General features: G+C 45.6%; 1 pseudogene; it reads left to right on the top strand.

Annotated features, from left to right (window-relative positions):
* The first annotated feature begins 810 nt into the window (after positions 1–810).
* Positions 811–15,954, top strand: part of LOC120836007 — a 28,710-nt pseudogene continuing 13,566 nt past the window's right edge.

A 15,954-nucleotide genomic window follows, 5' to 3' on the forward strand; every position in this document is an offset into this window, starting at 1 on the left:
ATTTGGTCCCGATCGTGTCTTTTCTATATATGATCACGAATCATGAGTTAGGAAGTTTTTTAAGAGTAGATTTATAGTGCCTATAAATGCCTATTTAGTCATATAAGTCTTAATTACCGTTTCCCGCATTTAAATGGCTATTTCTTATTTTATTTTTTACTTTTTTGGTTTCGCTACATCAAAATGAATTGTTCTCTTAAGTTTTAAATTCAAGCGAACTATTTTTTATCCTACAGCGATGCATGGCAAGAGACTGCTCCAATCTCTGCCCTGAGATCCATCACAAAAGTCGTTGTTTTTTTCTTCACGCCTGCAAGCGAAGGCGCAAACGTCGCCTTCCTCTTAGAACAAGACCGTTCCCGCCTTTCTCCACGCATCATCCTTCTTTATATTTCTTGCCGCGCTTTTCCTTTCTCCCCCTCCGGGAGCTGCCGGGAGGCTGGAAGTATAGATCTGAATGTTGCTCTACTCCGCTTCACCCTAAATGAACCTTAGTGCATGCTGGGAGTTTCCCAGCCAATCCAGCGCTAAAAAAGTTCACCAAAAAGCTTTTTTTTTTTTTTTTTTTTTTTTTTGAGTGAGCGCGTGTGTCTGTGTCTACATATGTGGTGAAGGAATTAGGAAGCCGTAGTTTTCTCCTTTCGCGTACGCGTCGGTCTCTAACGTTATTGTGTCCAGTGGTCTGTGGTTTGCTTCTCTTCGCCTTCGTTGCCTGAAGCTTCTCAACAATGCCAAAAAAAGAAGGTCCCAAAAAGCGTGCTGTTTCGGCAATGGACCCAACATTCCCTTCGCTACTCGACCGACCGGGACATGGTCTTCTGTCATCCGTGTGGAAAGCAGGTAAGACCTTAGGTACCTTGTTTCGGAGAAAAACAAAAACTTGTTCGAACGACGATTTAGTGGATGAAAACGAAACCACGACGTTTCATCGAATGACGCTGTAGCGAATGGCAGCTTCGTTTCCCCTGATTGACAGCGAGGGGTAACCGCGCCAGTTTCAAAACATAGATCCTCACCGCCGAAAAACAGCCTATTCGCTAAATTGACATTCGCAAAAACGTTCGACCGCTCAAATATTTTCTGATTCCTAAAACGTCATTCGCTCATATATTATGGACCAAGAAAAACCCGCATCTTTATTAACGAGATGATATAGATAGTATTTATTTAATGAAATGTTTACTCGTCTATGGGTTGGTGAAGCATTTTCTGCGCAAAGCCTCTACAAAACTGTGTCTCCCCTCCCGCCGCGGCCGAGACAGGCACACACATTTGTAATACTGGAGTTTTCTGAATCCTGGAATGACCCTCCATAAACACTTTACGTATTTTTTTATTCGACGGAAGCCAGCCAAGCACAATGTGTTTCGAAATCTATTAGCCCCGAGAACGAGCACAAGCGTTGCTGAAGTTGCAGCGTGCTGATTGTTTGCTGTGTCGACCCCGTGACGTCTCAGTGAGAAAAGCGACCTGGTTCCCGTGAGACTAGGATCTCACGAATTAAATTGTACGCACGGTAGTCAAAAATCAAACAGAAACGATATTGGAAGTTACCATCAGCCATTACCGGACTGTTCGCAAGGTGACTCAGGAAAAAAATTATCTCGGTGACGTCCTGGAGATGGACCATCAAAAGCTAATTAAAATTTTAATAATAAATGAACCGTACTCAGTAAGAAGTCAGTACGCACATAGTCTTTCTATCGGATTACTGATCTCCAGCATGTGCTTGTTGTTTCCCGTCATGCTTTGGTTAGGCATGTCCAGTTGAAACTCACGCTGGGGGCGAGGCAACTGAAATACCCTTTTCCTTGCGGGACATAATCGGCAAACTAATTCTAGAGAGATGAATAGCGTGCAGTACCTGACGATTGTCCCCATAAACAGCACACACAGAGTTTAGGCACAAGTTGTAGTTCACTTAACAGCCCTGCGCCATGTTACCTAAGCGGCAGATAGTCTCGCGAGAGTGAGGTTTAGAAGCGGAGTTTCTGGCAGCTGTGTGCTGTGATGTTGAACTAAAACCTGAACAAGCTTGCACAATGAGTAGGTTTTTACCATTGTGAAACGCACATATTTTCAGTGTCGGTATATTTAGAGGTATTAGGAAGATATTGCTTAAAGTCATCCTCGCTCAGGACGGCGCACTACGCTTTTCGACATATCGTGTTGTTGTTTTTTTCTCAGATCCCATGCGAGAAGAAGTGCCACCCTGCACAACACGAAAAAACAGCAGGACATCAAGCCAACGCAGAACGCAACGTGCCCTCAACGTCTAGGCAGTCATTTTTCAGAGAAAACCTCGCGGATAGAAAGAACGCATTCTACACAGACTTGTGCGAAGTCTTAGTTGCCGCTAATATTCCTTGGGCGAAAGTAGAAAACCCAGTTTTAAAAACAAATTACAAATATACTCCAGTCATACGGTACCGTCGGAGTCGACTCTACGGAAGAACTTCCTGCGGCCCATGTACGAGGAAACACTGAAAAAAATCAGAGACAAACATAGGGACTCATGCATTTCGGTCTCCGTAGAGGAAACGACAGATGCGACTGGACGCTTTGTCGCGCACCTCGTACTTGGAGCTTGAAGCAGACGAGAGAAAAACGTCTTTTCTGGTATGCACCAAGACGCCAGAGAAAGCAAATGGGGAGACCGTGGTGTACCTTGTCAACGCGTCCTTGAAGGTGCTATACCCTACTGGATTGGAAGGCAGCAGGGTGTCGCAACTTTACACAGATGCGGCGGCTTATATGCACAAAGCTGCACACCCTCCTCCTGAAGGTTTCCTACCCGCGGATGTTGCACCCCACCTGCCTCGCCCACGGCATTTACCGCATTTGCGAAGAGCTAAAACAACACTTCAAGCATGTAAACGATCCCGTTGCTGCTCTGATAGCTGTGTTTCTTAAGTCTCCGTCCCGTGTCTGTGCATTTAAGGAACAGCTACCAGGAGTGCCTCTTTCGCCAGTACCCATCGTGACGCGATGGGGAACGTGGCTTAAAGCTGTAGGGTGTTAGAGTACTAACTTTACTGGGGTGAAGATGATCATTAACGGGTTTCCAACAGACGAGAGTACCCCAGTCAGAAAGGCTTAAGATGTCCTGCGCCAGGACACTCTCGAAGGTGACCTGGCGCATTTGTACTCCAATTTCACGTCTCTCGCGGACACAATCAAGAGGCTCTAAACTGCATGCGAAACTCTGGATCAAAACATCCGGCTCATTTTGAACGTTCAACAACGAGTCGACGCCGTCCCCTCAGGCCCCACTGTTGCACAAGTGCGTTCAAAGCTTAAGTCCGTCCTGAACAAAAATAGTGAGTTTTCTTTACTCAAAGAAGTCTCGAATGTCCTCATCGGGGAACGCTCCAGGGTACCAGAGGGTGTGGAAGCATTAAATATTCCTAGGTACAAGTACGCCCCACTCACATCAGTTGACGAGTAACGCTCTTTTTCAGCGTAAAAAATGGTTGTAAGCAACAAGAGTCCGAAGTTTAAACCCAAGAATTTTGAGATGGCGCTTGTTTACTATTGTTTTAATAATATTTTGCTATTGTTTCTAGTTCAACTATGTACAGTATTGGACAGCTTTGTACCGGTGTGGTCTTGAGTCGGGTTTTTTTCGAATGTTGTACTAATTAAATTGTATTTCCTATTGCAACGCTTTATTCTGCATTTATTTGAATGGCAGAGGCCCTAAATGCTTTCAACTTCACTCTGTGAATACAAGCTGATTGTGCCTATATATATATATGCCTATTACGAAGTTTTCAGTGCCGTTTATAGGCGCCTAAAAATTGATTTTTAGTGCCTAAACATCCGGCCTCTATGCATAGGGCAAGTTCGTCTGCTTGCGCAGGGTGTAGCGGTAACGTCAGAACGCCGAGCCCTATATTGGCAGATCGCGACCCCCTTTCTGAGCGTCGTCTGGTCCATTGCAACGTCGTCTGCTCGCTACGTCGTCTGCGTCTGTCTTCTCTTTCCTGCGACTTTCGGAAGTGCAGGTCTTTACGAGCGAGCTCGACTTCGCCTTTCAGAGAGGGCAGACGAAATAACTCGAGCGGTACGTTGTTTTTATCTAACAACTAGCAGACGCGCATCAAGGAGAGAAGACAAAGGACTCACTGGCGTGGTGTTGCGAGGCGCCGAGGTTTGTTTGCTAAGAACCGAGACTGAGGGTGGGTAGTGTCCGGAAGTTCCCTCCCAAATACTTTTCCCTCCTTTCGTGTGCGGCGAGACTCCTCACTGTTTAACGGCGGCGGCGGGTTGGCGCAGCTAACGTCGTCTGCTTTACGTCTTCTAGTCAAAGCGATGGCGGCTTTACCTTTCCTGCGTCTGTCGGAGATTCACCGCTTTTTCACTGGCGAGAATGCAAATTTCGAGAAAGGCGAAAGGAACTGCCTTGAAGGATACATCCTTTCTTTCGAGGTGAAGGATTTCACTCTAGTTGCGAATGCCCAGGCGTCATTTAAGAACAGTAGCTACGCGGTAAAGATTACGCTCCCCGATATAGGTGACATTTTAGAGAGTCACTGTGAGTGCCCTCGGGGGGCCACAAAGTGCAGCCACACGGTGACTACCGCACTTTACGTGGCTCTAAATGGACTGTCAGAGACGGACCTTCCACAGCAGTGGCTGCAACACCCTAAGAGCAGCATGCCGCGGCAGGTCGCTCGCTCATATACGAAGTAAATACCATGTTAATCGCTATATTAAAACGTTTAGTTACATGAGTTTCGTGAATGGTACCTGGCGTTTATTGAGTTGTTCAAAAAGGATCAGCTAAAGACAGATGACTGCCCATGTAGTGACTGGAAATACACAAATGTGTATTTCCAGTCACAAATGTGTATTTCCAGCGATCGGTACTGTGAGCACATCATAGCCCAAAAGTGCTCGGTCGCTGCTTGTAATCACAATTTTCTCGCTCGATTAAAAGGCTGTTGTCAGTTAGCGTATTGGGGTATGTATGTGTGGCGTAAACCCAAGTGGCAAAAGTTTGAAAACCTGCGCTAATCTGTGGAAGAGAATCTGAGTAAGATCGATCGCGCTACACGAGCGGCGTCGAACGCATCGCGGAAGATATGTCGTGGACTCGTTGACACCAAGAAGTAACTATTGTTATAAGGCAATTAAATGCAAAGGTGCAAGCGAGATGGACAAGAATGACGAAATTAATCCCTGGAGAAGGGGAACAAGAACGACAAAGGACAAACACAAATCTGTTTCGAAGGCCGCGTTTCCGCCGGTGAAAAAACAGTGAATCTCCGACAGACGCAGGGAAGGTAAAGCAGCCATCGCTTTGACTAGCAGACTTAAAGCAGACGACATTAACTGCGCCAACCGCGAAAACCCACCAACGCCATTAAAGAGTGAGGAGTATCGCCGCACACGAAAGGAGGGAAAAAGAATTCGGAGGGGACCTTGCAGACACTAACCATCCTCACTCTCGGTCCTTAGCAAACAAATCTCGGCGCCTCGGGACACCTCCCCAGTGAGTCCTCTGACTTTCCTCCTTGATGCGCGTCTGCTCGTTGTTAGACAAAAACAACGAACCGCTCGAGTTATTTCGCCTGCCCTCTCTGAAAGGCGAAGTGAAGCTCGCTCGTAAAGACCTGCACTTCCGAAAGTCGCAGGAAAGGTAAGACCGACGTTGTGTTTCGATGGTTTTGTTAGAATATAATGTATTTAACGTACTCAACCTTGCTATAATGCCGAACAGAAATGCTCGACACTATGTAAATAAAAATCGCCTGATTAGGCCTCGTTCGCCTCGCCTTCTGATTTGCTTCTCATGCTCTTCCTGTCGGTGAGCAGGAAGTGCGCCGGACATGGCCTAGTAAGCAATAAACAAAAAGACAGGGCCTAGGCAGTAGCGGGCCTGGCTCGCAACCGAAGAGTCGAAGGTTCGAATCCCTTCGAAAATTTGTGAATTTTTTTTAAAGCAAATTGAATATTTTATAATTTAAAATAATTTGAAAACTGTGCCGACAGTTAATTCGCATACATGTCACGTTTTTAATCACTTCCACCACACGCGTGGCGTCATATTTCACGTGATCGTTGTGGGTTGTATGAAATTCCCACAAGAGGTCACTTGGCCTTGACGTCATGAATCTAACGACTTATCAGAATTTTCCTTTCACGCCACCGATGCCGGAGTTTCGGCGACACGAGCTCCTTAACGCTGCGCGCTAAAATATGCGGCCCAAGTTTGACTCACGAGGTACACCCGAAGTTCGTACAAAAACTTCTGATACGTTATTCAAGAAAAATACGATACTCGGACGACCATTTAGAAAACTACTGAGCCACAATAATAGTAGCGGTGACGCACCATATAAAGAAAGTTTACCTTGAAGTCATTTGCGGTTTATTTCTAAAAAGCATTCGAAAAATCAATATAAAAATATCGCTTTGCCCTCGGGCAACAACACATGGGACAGTGCTTTTAAGCAGCGAACAAAGGTTTCTCTCTACCGAACGACTTCTTACAAATCCATGTTGAGCGGTCTTCAGTTTCCGAAAGTAAAAATAAACTCGAGTGTAGATCAGTTTTTCAAAAGCAACGAAACATGGAAGTAAATAATTATCTTTGACGAGTATCCGGCTTTGTGTACTAGTACAATATACTTTTTACATAGGCTAGAAAAAACACCTTTCTTAGTGAAATAATAAATACTTGTTTTTTTTTTGTTTTTTTTTTGTGAAGAGCGAAAGTTTAATCTGCGCGATAATTGTCGAGCGAACATGTCGCCTAACTTCTGTTGGCTCTTCCTTGAAAAAATCCTTGATGGCCCTGACATGCTTCAACGGACGCTTCAACGGGGAACGGAACATCATCAGCCACCTGACATCTACGATGACGCTCAGTAATTTTGTGCCGGCCGCCAGCCACCTACACGTGCTGAAGTCCACCACGGTCATCGCAGCGTTTTAATCGATTTCCGCTTCCGCGGTTACGTCACCTGTGAGACACGTACAAAGGGAGCTGCCACAGCATTTCATCTTCAGTGGACGCGGCGATCGTCTTGCGAACATGTCACCTAACTTCTGCTGGTTCTTTCTACGGGGGCTGTCATGCTTCATCGAATGCTCTAACGGGGAGGGCAACATCACCAGCCACCTGACATCTACGATGACGCTCAATAATTTCGTGCCGGCCGCCAGTCACCTTCACGCGCTGAAGTCCACCATGGTCATCGCAGCACTTGAATCGATTTCCGCTTCTGCGGTTATGTCACCTTGTGAGACACGTACAAAGGGAGCTGCCACAGCATTTCATCTTCAGTGGGCACGGCGATTGTCGAGCGAACATCTCACCTAACTTCTGCTGACCCCTCCACAGGGGCTGTCATGCTTCAACGAATGCTCCAACGGGGAACGCAACATCGCCAGCAACCTGACATCTGCGATGACGGTCAATAATTCCGTGCCTGCCGCCAGTCACTTTCACGCGCTGAAGTCCACCACGGTCATTGCAGTGCTTGAATCGATTTCCGCTTCCACGGTTACGTCACCTGTGAGACACCTAAAAAGGGAGCTCTCACAACATTTCAACTTTAGTGGGCGCGGTGATTGTCAAGCGAACATGTCGCCTAACTTGTGCTGGATCTTCCAAAAGCTTGGTTATTTATTCGGATTATTTAGAAGTGACGATATCATGATTGTAGTTGTGCCGTGCCCATGAATTTTGTGTCATATTGCGCATGACTGTTTGTTAGTATGTACGCTTGTGTGTGGGGATGTGAAGTGGAACCCGGGGCCTGCAACTGAAGAAATGTTTAAAAAATCCTTGATGGCCAAACCGTAATTAAAAATGGAATATCCAATCTCAAGGCTCGACACGAGCGCAATGAAAAAAAAAATGGAAGACTTGACGTCTAAATCTACGGGTATCGGGAAAACTTTGAACGAAATACAAATAAAGACTATGGAAATTGATTCTCTTAAACAAACTGCAACCATTCTTGATGAAATCATTATGAAACAAAATTTAAAAAATACTGATCTTCTGGACAGGAGTCGCCCTTCTAAGCTTGTAATCCATGGCATCCCCGAAACACCTAACGAATCTGATGATCAATTAAAAAGAAAAGTACTCGTTAACCTTTTTCAAAATAAACTGGGCGTTGCGTGCTCGTCCGTGGCACGTGCTCACAGGCTTGGTAAACATGGATCCAAAAGACCGATTATTTTATACTTTCAGAATTACAATAAAACAAACAGGTTGTGCGCAATACTAAAAAACTGGAAGGCTCGAAAGTGTTTATAAACACTGATTACTCACAGGCTGCACTCATGAAAAAAACAATGCTATAGGAGAGTGTCAGGCAGGTTAAAAATGAAGGCGCCCGTGTTTATCTATTTAATGATAAACTTCAAGTGAACGACGAAGTCGTTGTATGGGACGAAAACAAAAATGCACGTGCAAGTATTTCAACACAGATAAAAAACAAACCTTTCTGACTGACTTGCACCTAATCGTAAACAGTAAACAGACCCAACTGCGCCTCCGGGGGGGGACTGGCTTCTTCCGGCTACAGCCAAGAAGATACGGCCTCCCCCTCCCTCGTCAACGAAGGCCTTGAGGCCATGAAGTGTTGCCCTCCTCCTCCTCTCCTCTTCTTTGGCCCCCGCTTCCTAACCCCTTATCCTCCATCTAACTGACCAACGCAGCGCGCTCCACGCAATATAAGGTCAATAAACGTGTTTTCAATCAATCTTCTTATGCATGACCCGCATGCTTGTAGGTGTTATAACCGAAACCTGGCTTACTGATTGTATCAGTGACGGAGAGGTATTTCCAGATCAGTAAAATGTATATCGCAGGGATCGTAACGAAAGGGGTGGTGGACTGGCTGTTTTACTTAAACCAGACATTGAAGTGGTTCTGGAAACTCAAATAAAAAATCATGAAAGCTTGTTTTTACACCTTAACTGTTGGGGCAACACTGTTATCCTCGGAGCTGTATATCGACCCCCTTCTGCTACTCCTGACTACTTGTGCAAATCATTTTACCATTTGTTTAAATTTAGCAGCAATATAATAATCCTGGTTGGTGACTTTAATATCCCCTCCGTTGACTGGAAAAAGTATGCTTGATATAGATGTTCTACTTTGATCTGAAGTAATTAGTACAAGATCGAACCAGAGTATGTGGTATCAGTCACTTCGTTCTTGATCTTGTTTTCGTAAACAATTCGCTTACTGATCGCACCGTATCTGTCGAACAGGGTATATCTGATCACTATTCGGTCCTCTTGACATATTTGCTTGAGCGCTGTTCTCCTAAAAAAAAGAGTGACGGGATTAATTCTAAATTTCTGAAGAACACTGAAATGCTCTCTTGTGTAATACTATCTAAACTTTTTTTGCAGTCTCTAGATCTTTGTTTGTTGCCCGGCGATTGGAAGGTGGGTAAGGTGGTACCTTTGTTTAAATCAGGTGATGCTCTCTCTCCTCTTAATTACAGGCCTATATCTTTAACTAGTGTCGCATGTAAAATGTTGGAGCATATCATCTATTCTAACCTAATTAACGTTCTTGAATCCAACTCATTTTTCACATATCGTCAGCATGGTTTTAGTAAATCATTCTCATGTGAAACGCAACTGGTTTATTTTACGAACGATGTTCTCTCTGCGCTAGACAATAATCTTTCAATCGACTGCCTATTTCTTGATTTTTCGAAAGTCTTTGATTTAGTCCCTTACCAACTGCTCTGCTCAAAATTAAAAAAAAAACTAAAAATTGACTCTAACATTCTTGCATGGATCGAAAATTTTCTCTCTAACAGAATACAGCTTGTAACTGCAAACGACTCAGACTCTCTTCTCTGCCCTGTTAGTTCGGGTGTGCCGCAAGGTTCCGTCCTCGGCCCCCTCCTTTTCCTCATATACATAAATGACCTCGTTAACAATGTCCAGTCATCCATAAGGTTGCTTGCAGATGATTGTGTCATTTATCGTGTAATCTATTCTGATACTGATACGTCTTTTTTCAGACTGACCTTAATTCCATTACTAACTGGTGTGACGTCTGGAAAATGCGCCTTAATGCCATTAAATGTAAAGTAATGAGAATTTCACGGAAAGCTGCCTGTACTAACTTTCCTCAATATAACATTGGTTCTGTACTTGAACAGGTGACGTCGTACAAGTACCTAGGTGTCCATATAACATCTGACCTCTCCTGGCAAACTCACATTAATTTTGTTGCTAACAACGCTAATCGCATGCTAGGTTACTTAGGCCGCAACTTCTCAAGGGCTCCGTCATCATTAAAACTACTACTGTACAAGACCCTCGTTAGATCCAAGCTTGAGTATGCGAGTTCGGTGTGGGACCCAGGCCATGAATTTCTAATTAATTAAATTGAATCCGAACAAAATCGGTGCGCACGTTTTATTTTGTCTAATTTCTCACGTTTTTCCAGTGAATCATCCTTGAAACAAACTTTACATCTTCCGAATATTTCATTGCGTAGAAAATTATCTCGTTTGTCCTTATTTCAGAAAATTTATCATCACAACCAGCATCTAAGTGAAGAGCTTTTTTCTGAACCATCGTTTGTATCCCATCGAAATCATCATCATGAAGTCAACGTTCCTTTCAGTCGCACGAATCTTTTTTTTGATTCTTTTATCCCAAGAACTACTAATGACTGGAACCACCTGCCCACCTCCATCGCCGCAATCACAGGCGCTCCTGCATTCAAGTCTGCCATTGAAAACTATTATATTAACTAATATGTGTTGAATTATAATTTTATACTTTTGTTTTCCCCCCCTCCCTTCTGTAATGCCGTGTGGCCCTGAAAGTATTGTAATAAATAAATAAATAAATAAATATATTCGCCCTTCAAAGATTTAAAGCGTATTGAACTTCAACTAATTTATTTGCACTATTTACATCATGTTAAATCGGAGACGTGACGAGCCGACCTTTTGCTTGCCGTTGTTCCTTGATGTCTGTTCTGTCTCGAGCTCCGAGAGAGGCCGTGGTCGCGCGGGCACTTCTTTTACTTCTTTCGCGCTTCGCTGGGAGCCGCTCGTGGTTCCCCCCCTAGCGAGGTTGTTGGTTATACGAGCGATGTGTGCGATGTGCTTGTGAACGAAGTTGCATCAATTTCTTGTAGCTCATTGTTTGCGAGATGTGCAGGCTTAATGCGGTCAATTGAAATTACTTCTGTTCGGCCGTTGACTGAAAGCGTGAATGTTTTGTCAGTTCGTTGCAACTCTGCATAGGGTCCGTCATAGGGACAGTGTAGTGGGCGTCGCACAGTGTCGTTTCGCACGAACACGTGACTGCACTGGCGAAGGTCGGGACTTATGAAGACCTTGCGTGACTGAGTCCTGGTTTGGATTGGTTGGATGTTTTGGAGAACCGAGCGTAACCGGCTGGCGTAGTTGTCGCAGTCTATGTCACTGCTCTTTTCAGTTGTCTGAAAAAATTCACCGGGTAGTCGGAGGGTAGTGCCGTAGACCATTTCGGCGGAGGTGCATTTAAGTTCGTCTCGCACGGCAGTGCGGATGCTCAGCAGCACCATTGGTAGGACTTAGGTCCATGGGCTTAGTGACGTGTGCGCTCTGAGTGCCGCTTTCATCTGTCGGTGAAACCTTTCCGTGAGTCCGTTGGAGGAGGGATGGTAAATAATGGAATAAAACAGCGCGAAGGTAGAAATAGGAAGAGACACACCAGACAGGAAAGAGCGCTGACTCGCAACTACGGCTTCTTTACTCAACGAAAAGGAGAAAGACAAAGAGAAGGAAAAAAGATAAAAATATACAAAAAAAGAAGAAGAAAAAAAAAAAAAAAGAAAAAAAAAATGTAGAAAAAAATGAAGAAAAAGAAAAGAAGAAAAAAAAGAAGAAAAAAGACATTACTGTAAGCAATCACACGCGCACCTTTCACCCATGGTAGCTGACTACGGCACGTGCTGGACCCTCATTGTCAACTTCAGGAATTCCAGCTCCTTGCCTGACAACGCCACTGATGCTGCGCTGATACACTTTTTTCCTCTACTCTGGATGTGGAAGGCCTCCAGCACCTCGCGTGTCACTTTGTCCCTGTGTCGTCCCAAGATGGTGGTGGCACTATAAAACGGCTCGCACAGGCACTCTTTGCAGTGAACCGATAGGTGTCCTACCACTGTCGCTCCGAGGGAGTACCTGTGCTCGCGGAGCCTTTCATTCAGGCACCGTCCCGTTTTTCCCACGTAGGTGGAGCCGCACGAGAGGGGGATACTGTAGACTACTCCCGTGGCACATGGGACGAACGGCCTGGCGTGCTTCTTGCTACACTTGTTTCTGGCGATTCCCTCTGCCTTCGCATGAACTCTGGGGCAGATCTGGCTCATTTTTTCTGGTGCGGAGAAAACCACTGGGATTCCATATCTTTTTCCAACATTTTTTAAATTGTGAGAGATCCTGTGTAAGTACGGGATAACTACAGGTCGCTTGCGTTCCACATCCCGTTGTGTAGACTGGCTACCCTTTACTTTCTTCAGCAGTTTGCTTGCGACGTCTGAAAGTAGTGTCGTCGGATAGCCAGCTTTCCTCAGTCTTTCTGTCTGTATCCTAAAGCTCTCCCCCAGAGTGTGGAGGCAAGATTTTTTGAGCGCTGAGCTCAGACAAGATGTAACGATGCCCCTCTTCACAACCTTCGAGTGGGCCGACCTCCAGTCGAGGATGCCTTTCTTGGATCGTGGACGATAGGTCCAGCAGACACGCGAGTCTCCTATGCGCAGGGAAAGGTCCAGGTACTGGAGTACCCCTTCTTTTGGGACCTCAAAGGTAAACCTAAGGCCTCCCACACACTTCTCGAATACCGCCACCACTGTGTCAACCAACGCTTCCAATGTTCCAGATCTTCTGAAAAACACCGAAAAGTCATTTTTGACTTTTTGGTGTTTTTCAGGGCATCAGTGGCGTTGTCAGGCAAGGAGCTGGAATTCCTGAAGTTGACAATGAGGGTCCAGCACGTGCCGTAGTCAGCTACCATGGGTGAAAGGTGCGCGTGTGATTGCGTACAGTAATGTCTTTTTTCTTCTTTTTTTTTTTCTTCATTTTTTTCTTCATTTTTTTTCTTCTTCTTTTCCTGTATATTTTTATCTTTTTTCCTTCTCTTTGTCTTTCTCCTTTTCGTTGAGTAAAGAAGCCGTAGTTGCGAGTCAGCGCTCTGTCCTGTCTGGTGTGTCTCTTCCTATGTCTATCTTCGCGGTGTTTTATTCCATTATGTACAACGATCACCAACTAGCCCAGCTTTCAACCTTAGTACAGTTTATTTCTTTTGCATCGGGCCTTTCTCCTGTCAATTCTAATGTTTTTTTTCTCTAATCCTTGTGTCCTCGTTAACCTAATAGCCCAGTGTGTGTGTAGTGCAAGGGTTTCTTCTTGGCACATTCGACGTGGTACGTGTCCTGTGGAACTGAAAGGGATTTTCGGCCTCCTCGCTCCATCGGAAGGACACACAAAAAGGGTGTGTCGTGTTTTAAGATCCGATTACTGGCGCCAGGAAAGATTCTTCCGAGACTGCCTGAGAGTAGCCTGTGCCTCCGCAAAGGAAAACCCTGCTAATTCACGATGGTTCTACCATGAGATGAACAAGAGAGCAAGGGATGCCACGGAGTTCTTGTGGCAGAGAATCCGGCCACAACTTCCAAAGAAGAAGGACCTGATGACTCCGTCGACCCACGGATACACAACATTGGGTGAAGCCGAGATTCCGCCAGAAATTGGCAAGCCGTTAGAGCTGGGTCCCAAGTTCTGCTTCGAGCCGGTCCTAAGCCCTCCCGAGTTGGTGACTCTGGCCAAGAACGTAGCAGAGAAGGCGATGGAAGGGGATAGGCCAAGGTGCATTCACGAGTGTGTGGAAGTTCTTCAATCACCAAGAAGAAGAGGACAGGTTTGTCCAATTACCACTTTGGTGGATTTCATGGTAGACAGTGACCTACGTGTCATGTTATCCGACAAAGAGGGTCAGTTTGTTGTGTTACCAAAGGGCATGTTCAATGAAAAGGCAAACGCGGCCATTGAGAAAAATTTCAGACCGGTCAATGTGGATCTGAAGAAACTTCGAGACACGGCAAAAGGACTTTGTGATCGCCTGGCGTTAACCCAGCTGGCGGTGAGAGTAGGAAAAGCGGAGAATGTACACCTGCAAGCGTTTTTCAGCGCCAAAACCCATAAGGAAGGGTGCCCGTTTCGAGCCATTGTCACGGAAAAGGGATCGTGGCAAAGGCAGGTGGCCTCCTACCTACAAAAACAGTTATCATCATTGAATATCAAGGACGCTTTTAGGGTTTTCAATTCTTTGGAGCTTGTAGAGTACCTCGAAGCACAGGGTCCAGAGATGAGGCATGCATGTAGTATAGACGTGGAAGATCTTTTTTACTCCTTGCCGCACGACAGATTGCTGGAAGCAGTGAAAGGGTGCATCGAAGCCAATGGAGAACTGGCTTTTATGAGTTCTAGTGGAGTATCCCTGGAAAGCTTTTTGGAGTTGTTGTTATTCTATCTGCAGTCAATGGTAGTCGGGTGGCAGGAAGGGTGCTACCGGCAAAAGTCGGGTGTGTGTATCGGCTCTTGCGTAGCCCCCGTCTTAAGTGACATTTACCTCGGTGAAGTGGACTGTGGCATTGAAAGAGAGCTTGGCGGCACGAGTGTTATGAAGATATTTCGCTATGTGGATGACTTTTTGGTGCTTTTCAGAAGATCTGGAACATTGGAAGCGTTGGTTGACGCAGTGGTGGTGGTATTCGAGAAGTGTGGGGGAGGCCTTAGGTTTACCTTTGAGGTCCCAAAAGAAGGGGTACTCCAGTACCTGGACCTTTCCCTGCGCATAGGAGACTCGCGTGTCTGCTGGACCTATCGTCCACGATCTAAGAAAGGCATCCTCGACTGAAGGTCGGCCCACTCGAAGGTTGTGAAGAGGGGCATCGTTACATCTTTTCTGAGCTCAGCACTCAAAAAATCTTGCCTCCACACTCTGGGGGAGAGCTTTAGGATACAGACAGAAAGACTGAGGAAAGCTGGCTATCCGACGACACTACTTTCAGACGTCGCAAGCAAACTGCTGAAGAAAGTAAAGGGTAGCCAGTCTACACTGCGGGATGTGGAACGCAAGTGACCTGTAGTTATCCCGTACTTACACAGGATCTCTCACAATTTAAAAAAATGTTGGAAAAAGATATGGAATCCCAGTGGTTTTCTCCGCACCAGAAAAAATGAGCCAGATCTGCCCCAGAGTTCATGCGAAGGCAGAGGGAATCGCCAGAAACAAGTGTAGCAAGAAGCACGCCAGGCCGTTCGTCCCATGTGCCACGGGAGTAGTCTACAGTATCCCCCTCTCGTGCGGCTCCACCTACGTTGGACAAACGGGACGGTGCCTGAATGAAAGGCTCCGCGAGCACAGGTACTCCCTCGGAGCGACAGTGGGAGGACACCTATCGGTTCACTGCAAAGAGTGCCTGTGCGAGCCGTTTTTTAGTGCCACCACCATCTTGGGACGACACAGGGACAAAGTGACACGCAAGGTGCTGGAGGCCTTCCACATCCAGAGTAGAGGAAAAAAGTGTATCAGCGCAGCATCAGTGGCGTTGTCAGGCAAGGAGCTGGAATTCCTGAAGTTGACAATGAGGGTCCAGCACGTGCCGTAGTCAGCTACCATGGGTGAAAGGTGCGCGTGTGATTGCGTACAGTAATGTCTTTTTTCTTCTTTTTTTTCTTCTCTTTTTTTTTCTTCATTTTTTTCTTCATTTTTTTTCTTCTTTTTTTTTTTCTTCTTCTTTTCCTGTATATTTTTATCTTTTTTCCTTCTCTTTGTCTTTCTCCTTTTCGTTGAGTAAAGAAGCCGTAGTTGCGAGTCAGCGCTCTGTCCTGTCTGGTGTGTCTCTTCCTATTTCTATCTTCGCGCTGTTTTATTCGATTATGTACAACGATCACCAAC

The sequence above is a fragment of the Ixodes scapularis genome, unplaced genomic scaffold, assembly GCF_016920785.2.
Source record: "Ixodes scapularis isolate PalLabHiFi unplaced genomic scaffold, ASM1692078v2 PGA_scaffold7__128_contigs__length_106722199, whole genome shotgun sequence".
In the NCBI taxonomy this organism is placed as follows: Eukaryota; Metazoa; Arthropoda; class Arachnida; order Ixodida; family Ixodidae; genus Ixodes; species Ixodes scapularis.